This window comes from Nilaparvata lugens, chromosome 1 (assembly GCF_014356525.2).
Source record: "Nilaparvata lugens isolate BPH chromosome 1, ASM1435652v1, whole genome shotgun sequence".
NCBI lineage: Eukaryota > Metazoa > Arthropoda > Insecta > Hemiptera > Delphacidae > Nilaparvata > Nilaparvata lugens.
This window is the reverse complement of record NC_052504.1, coordinates 94172730-94178795: the sequence shown is the minus strand read 5'-3', so window position 1 is coordinate 94178795 and position 6066 is coordinate 94172730. Positions and strand designations below refer to the sequence as shown.

General features: G+C 33.9%; 1 non-coding gene across 1 annotated transcript; it reads right to left on the bottom strand.

The window, feature by feature from the left end:
- Nucleotides 1-4245: 4245 nt before the first annotated feature.
- LOC120349526 lies at nucleotides 4246-4404 on the bottom strand. Its single transcript, XR_005570374.1, has one exon. It is a non-coding gene; the product is annotated as a U1 spliceosomal RNA (small nuclear RNA).
- Nucleotides 4405-6066: the final 1662 nt, after the last annotated feature.

Genomic DNA, 6066 nt, shown 5'->3' with positions numbered 1-6066 from the left:
TTCCGTTACTATAGTGTGGTCCACGTCATAATGGCAGTGGATAAAGATAGAAGAATAGCGATACCAATATTCTCTGCATTAATTAATTATATTTCTACACCGTCAAAGACATAATTATTGTCATCGTTGTGGACCTTGAAAAGGATAGTACCACCGGCTTTGTCGGATGATAGACAAGGATAGCTAAGCCGAAGTTGATCAAATACTGTCATTATAACGTGGACCTCACTATAGCGAGAACTTGGATAAAGAACAGAGCAGAGTACTACCATAGAGTAAAAGAGCTTGAGAGAATAAGCTTTTACCATTTTTTTCTATAGTGCAACGATAACAATTTATAATTAAAAAGAAAATATAAGAAAATGAATATATAACTTTTTGTCAAATAATTGACGTGACTAGAAAAATAAATATTGTGCTCTAGCCACGAGAATTGTTAAGTATAACAACTAAGTATGAGCTACTTTCTTAGCAAAGGTGATCACTTCAAGAGCCGACTCCTTTACATAATATGATAATAAAAATATGATTCATGAAATCGCTTCCTCGTGGTTCGGAACCCATCCAATGCTGTAGGTCCATTCATCTCTCATCATAAACTCTCATTCATATCTTAATTTTTCACGCTTAGACATGATATTCCGTTTGAATTTTCAACTTTATCTACGGTTAAGTGCTGAAGGAGAGGGTATCCTCGAAACCCCTCTGAGAATGGACTACTTAAGGTCCAAACTTCAATGTTTCATATGAAAACATTACAGTAGTAATGACATTATGACCTTACCATGGTAGCTTATATTTATCATTAAAAATATTGTATATTTCATCATTTTTCTTGTTCAATATTATTGAAGAACTCTTCAGTTCTGGACAAAACTCTAGAGTTTTTTTAGAACTCTAACAAAACAAGAGTTCTTTTAGAACTCTTTAGTTCAATATGATTCACTATATTATTTTACTGCTACTGGTATTATTTTTTAACGCAAGAATGTATGTTTTTTTTTTTTTTTGTTAAACACATGAATAAATGAATCTGAATCATTATCCCTTCTACGTTTTTGCATTACCCTCGCACAAGCCTAGAGCTTATGTCGAAATCACCCTCAGCAAACAAAATAAAAGTAATAATTATAGTCATTGCAAACCTTTGATTGCAACATTACGCTTATGGAGTCAGTGTTGCCAGATTTTACAGAAGCTAGGAGGCCTGTGAGCTAATTGTGTGAGAAAGAGAGCGTAGGTCATCTTTATAGAATCGGCAACAGTGTACTCCTGCTCTCACAAGAAATAAAATTGACCAAAAGGCACCGTGCTGCAAACTAACGTTTGTACTGACTTTTGGTTTGAGAATAGAATAAACAGTAGTCATTGAGGTATGGTAAGAGTGTAAATAAATAGAGAGGAAGCAAGTGACGTAGGTAGAGGAAGCGAGAAAAGAATGAACGTGAGCGACTGATGATCCTGCTAATGAGAAGAAGAGAGAAAACTCTCCAACCTGCTAATGAGACGAAGAGAGAATAATAGAGAGGTCCACTATAGTCCTATGGTAGCTGTATATTTACTATCCTTTTTCAGCAAAAGCAAAACGGTGCCGTGCTGGCTTGACGAGAAAAAGGACTAGTTCAAGAGAAACTGCTCTCAGAGGGGTGTCCTCTACCACAGCCGGCATGTAGCTTGCGCGTGCGTGAGTCATTCAACACACTACCACACAAACACACACCACAATTTTCCTCTCTTTGTTGCTCGTCAACAGTGAAGAACATCAAGCTATATAACTATGTAGCCCGATATATAGAGCTATAAGCTGTAACCACTATATAGATGTGGCCAGATATATAGAGCCACATGCCATACGCTCTATATAGTTATTGCCAGATATATAGAGCTATAAGCTCGCGATCCGGCTTCAGTTTGGCCAACTGTATCTCCTCCAAAACAGCTATAGCAAGATATATAGAGCTATGAGGCTCGAATTACTGTTACAGCATAGCCAACTGTTTCCTCTCCGAAACCAAATTTACCTTACTGTATGTGGCAGTCAACAGGGAAATTTATTCATGCTGTTTGAGAGATAACAGATGTCACCTTTTACGACGGTATGAATCTGTTTCGTTGCTCCTTCTCCAGTAGAGACGACATTATCATTATCACGCTCCATATAAAACTACTGAGAGTGTAGTAGATCTATTTTCCACTTATATGCTGATAGATTCAGGCTCTGACTTATTTACATCGAGTTCAAATTGCCACTCTACCTGTAAGGTCCACGAAACATTTGGTGTGAAACTGAGCTCAAACACAGTCAAAAACTAGTGATGAAGATTGATTGATTGATTGAGTACTTTATTTATGTAGATTACAATATATACTGGCTTATACACTTATATACAATAGCTTACAATACAGCAAAATTATAGATGAATTTACATAATATAGACTAAGACAATAATTATTGAACTGTATATGATATGAAAAAGTAATTTGTAATATAATAACTATAGATAATAATATTGTTATGCGTCTACATAAATTGGCGGAGCTTTGGACATATCAATGTCCATTCTTCGGAAAGAATATTAAAAATATCCTCCCCACTAACTCTCTACCAAAAAATTTGGTGGAAGAGTGGCTCCAAAAATTTGGAGAGAAGAATACTTCAAGCTTGAAAGTTCTTGTTTCATTTATTTGAATGGGTCAAATCATACTCTACAACAGGCTCTACTATGCACCGCTTGAAGCTACACTATGATTTGACCCTCAGTTGAAGTCGAAAAACCTACTGGCTTCATAGGGTCCATGGTGTTTTTGGAAGCAGTGTTGGGCCAATATCTCATCAACCAAGACCCACAAAATGGAGGTTGACACACCGCTAGAGAAATATCTATTGTAATGATAAACTAGGAGGAGTTGTTGATTACTTGAGAGAGATTTGTATAGTGTAAATATGAAAAGATGTCGACGACTTGATGCAGCACTAAAGAGAGCTATTAGAGGAATGCTTATGATACTACTGTATTCTATTTGTTCGACCACAATTTCAAGAATGAATGAAGATTAGACCCAGGAAGTGAGTCTAGCTAACCTTTTACCTAAGCCAGTAGTTCTCAAAGTGTGGGGCGCGACCCCCAAGGGGAGCGCGATGAATGCTCAAGGGGGGCGCAGAACTTAGTTGGAAAATGTTTTAATTTTACTTCTAAAATAATAACGATAAGCAATCTTCCTACTTTTAAAATTACATGTGAGCAATTTTTACTCATAAAATATTTATATCAACCGTATTGTCAAATTCAAATTCTCAATCAATAAGTGATCATTGATCTCCAAGGTAGCTTTGCGCTTAAAATGAAGTTTGAAGAATATTCTCTTAAATTCTTCTGGATTGGTGTGCAAAAGGAACACCCGATTTTGAGTAAAAAGGCATTGCAGATATAGACTCCATTTGCTACAATTTATCCGTGTGAAACTGGGTTTTCTGCTCTAGCTGCCATGAAAAGTGAATATAGAGCAAGACTGGATGTGACCCAGGCACTTAGAGTAGCGTTATCGGAGCTGACACCTCGTTTCAACAAACTCTGTGCGAAAAAAACAAGCTCATCCTTCACACTGAAGCTCTTTGTATTTTTAATTCCTATGAGAAACAAAAATAACAACAATGTACTATAGTAGCTATAGTACCTGAATAGATTATTATTTATTGTTTGTTTATTATGATGATTGAAACTATTGCAACATTGGGTTATGTATAGAATGTGCAAAACTCAACTAAATAAATATTGAGTGTAAAATATAAGTACAACATGTATAGTAGTCTATGCTTGTACATGTAGGGGGTCCATCTTACAACTGAATTATACAGGGGGGGCTTGAAATAAAAAGTTTGAGAGCCACTGACCTAAGCGATTATTAAGAGAGAAGAAAACGTATCTCCGCCATATTCTACTAATATTACAAGCCATGAGTTTAGCTCCATGGAGATTTACTGTGAAGCGTCGAATCGATTATCGATACAATAGAGCAAATCTACAGATTTATCATTGATCTTTGATTAGAGTGGTTAATGACGTTGTGAATTTGAATTCTTTGTGACAGTACTATCCATTGAAGCAACTCTTATGAATCGTTCTTAATTGGGATCCAATTGAATTTTCTCATGCAGGCAGAATGGAAGAAAATATAGAAGATTAGAAGTTCAAAAATCAAAGTTGGGAGGAATTTAGAAAGTTCAAGTGGGAGTGATTCTTCTCACAATAATTTATGCTGTCACACATTTATCCAAAAATTATGCGCCCGAGATGCCCACATTTGGGGCATTCGCAGGGGTCAACCAAGTCGCAGGGGTCAACAAGGCCTTGCCCTGGGGGAACCGCCTTCATGATCACGGTAACCCCCACGCCAATTTATTTTATAATATATAAAATTGCAATACATGCAATCAGAATATTGAGTAAGGTTTAATCAGTAGAATATGATGGTATAGAAACGATGTATCGAAATGCTGTTGAATGAAGGATTTCAATAAGAAATCTTATTTCTTATGAAATAAGAATGAAGGTGAATTAAGTATTTATTTATTTTTTCTCATGGCTTTAATAAAAGAAATTATAAGTAAATATAATAATATAGTAAATATAGTAAATATAGTAATATATGCCAATAGGCAGAGAGATCCTTTTGGATGTTCTGCCTCGCCGTATTACCCAATGTCATTTCCTTTCAACACTCAAGTATATAGGTTATGTCTTGGGTTCCTCATGATTTCTCACTAAAAATTTGCACTTTCACTTCCTGAGATTTCATTTTATAAAGTTTAAAATCAAGAAAACTTATTTCTAAAATATAATTATTATTTAACGAAAATCCTAAATAAATGCTGCAAATTAGCATTTGAATAAATGCATTCTCTATTTAATTCCATCTTATTTCTAAACACAAATGGTGAATTTAGTGAATTCTACGCAATGCTTCACCACCAAACTCAAAAATTTATTTATTTATTTATTATTTTACAAAGGCGACTTTCTAGAAGTATTTTAAGCCCAGGTGATGATGATGGGATGAATGATAATACAATGAAGGTAGAGTTATGAATGAATAAAAATTATAGGTTATGCTATCCACTTGAATTGATTTGAATCCACTTTTCATTCCAGAAATAAATAACTAGAAAACTTCTGGTTCTGGTAATAATTTCTTATTGAAGAGAGTTGAATTGATTCTACATTGAAATGAGATCGCATTCATAGTTGGATCAGTTCGATGTAATTCAGAGGAAATACAAAACTGAATGGTTATGCGTATCAAATTATTTTGGTTTTTATGATTATTTATTAATTTACTGATATAGTCTACATATTTGTGGGCACAAATCCCATTATGGCCCTCATAATTGACAAAACAATTTGATCATAATTATGTCAATTCCATTAATTTATCTGACGAAATTCAACATGGGAGAGGAAATTTAATACCCACTATTACCCTCATAATAAATTGATTTAACTCAATTGATTTTTACTCAATTCAATTGATATAAAATTGATAAATTGATTTACCCTCATAATAAATTGAAATAATTGATTTTAAAACAATTTGATCATAATTATTTCAATTCCATTAATTCATCTCACGAAATTCAAAATGGAAGAGGAAATTTAATACCAAACAAATTGAAAGGTGCTTAATAAGTACAGTATTTCGACATTTAATTTAATGATACTGATCGAATGAACTTTAGAATTTTCCAGAAACACTCACTACTGCTACTACTGGAAATCATCATTTATACGCCTTTATTCAAAAACGGTACTTTATAATATTATAGAATTACGAATCAGGAATTTCGTCTTTGTAGTTGACAAAACTCACACTTGAGCTGAAGGCTTTGTGTATCGTTATTTGTGTATCAACTATTTGTGTATCATTATTTGTGTATCAACTATTTGTGTATCATTATTTGTGTATCAACTATTTGTGTATCATTATTTGTGTATCAACTATTTGTGTATCATTATTTGTGTATCAACTATTTGTATATCATTATTTGTGTATCAACTATTTGTGTATCAT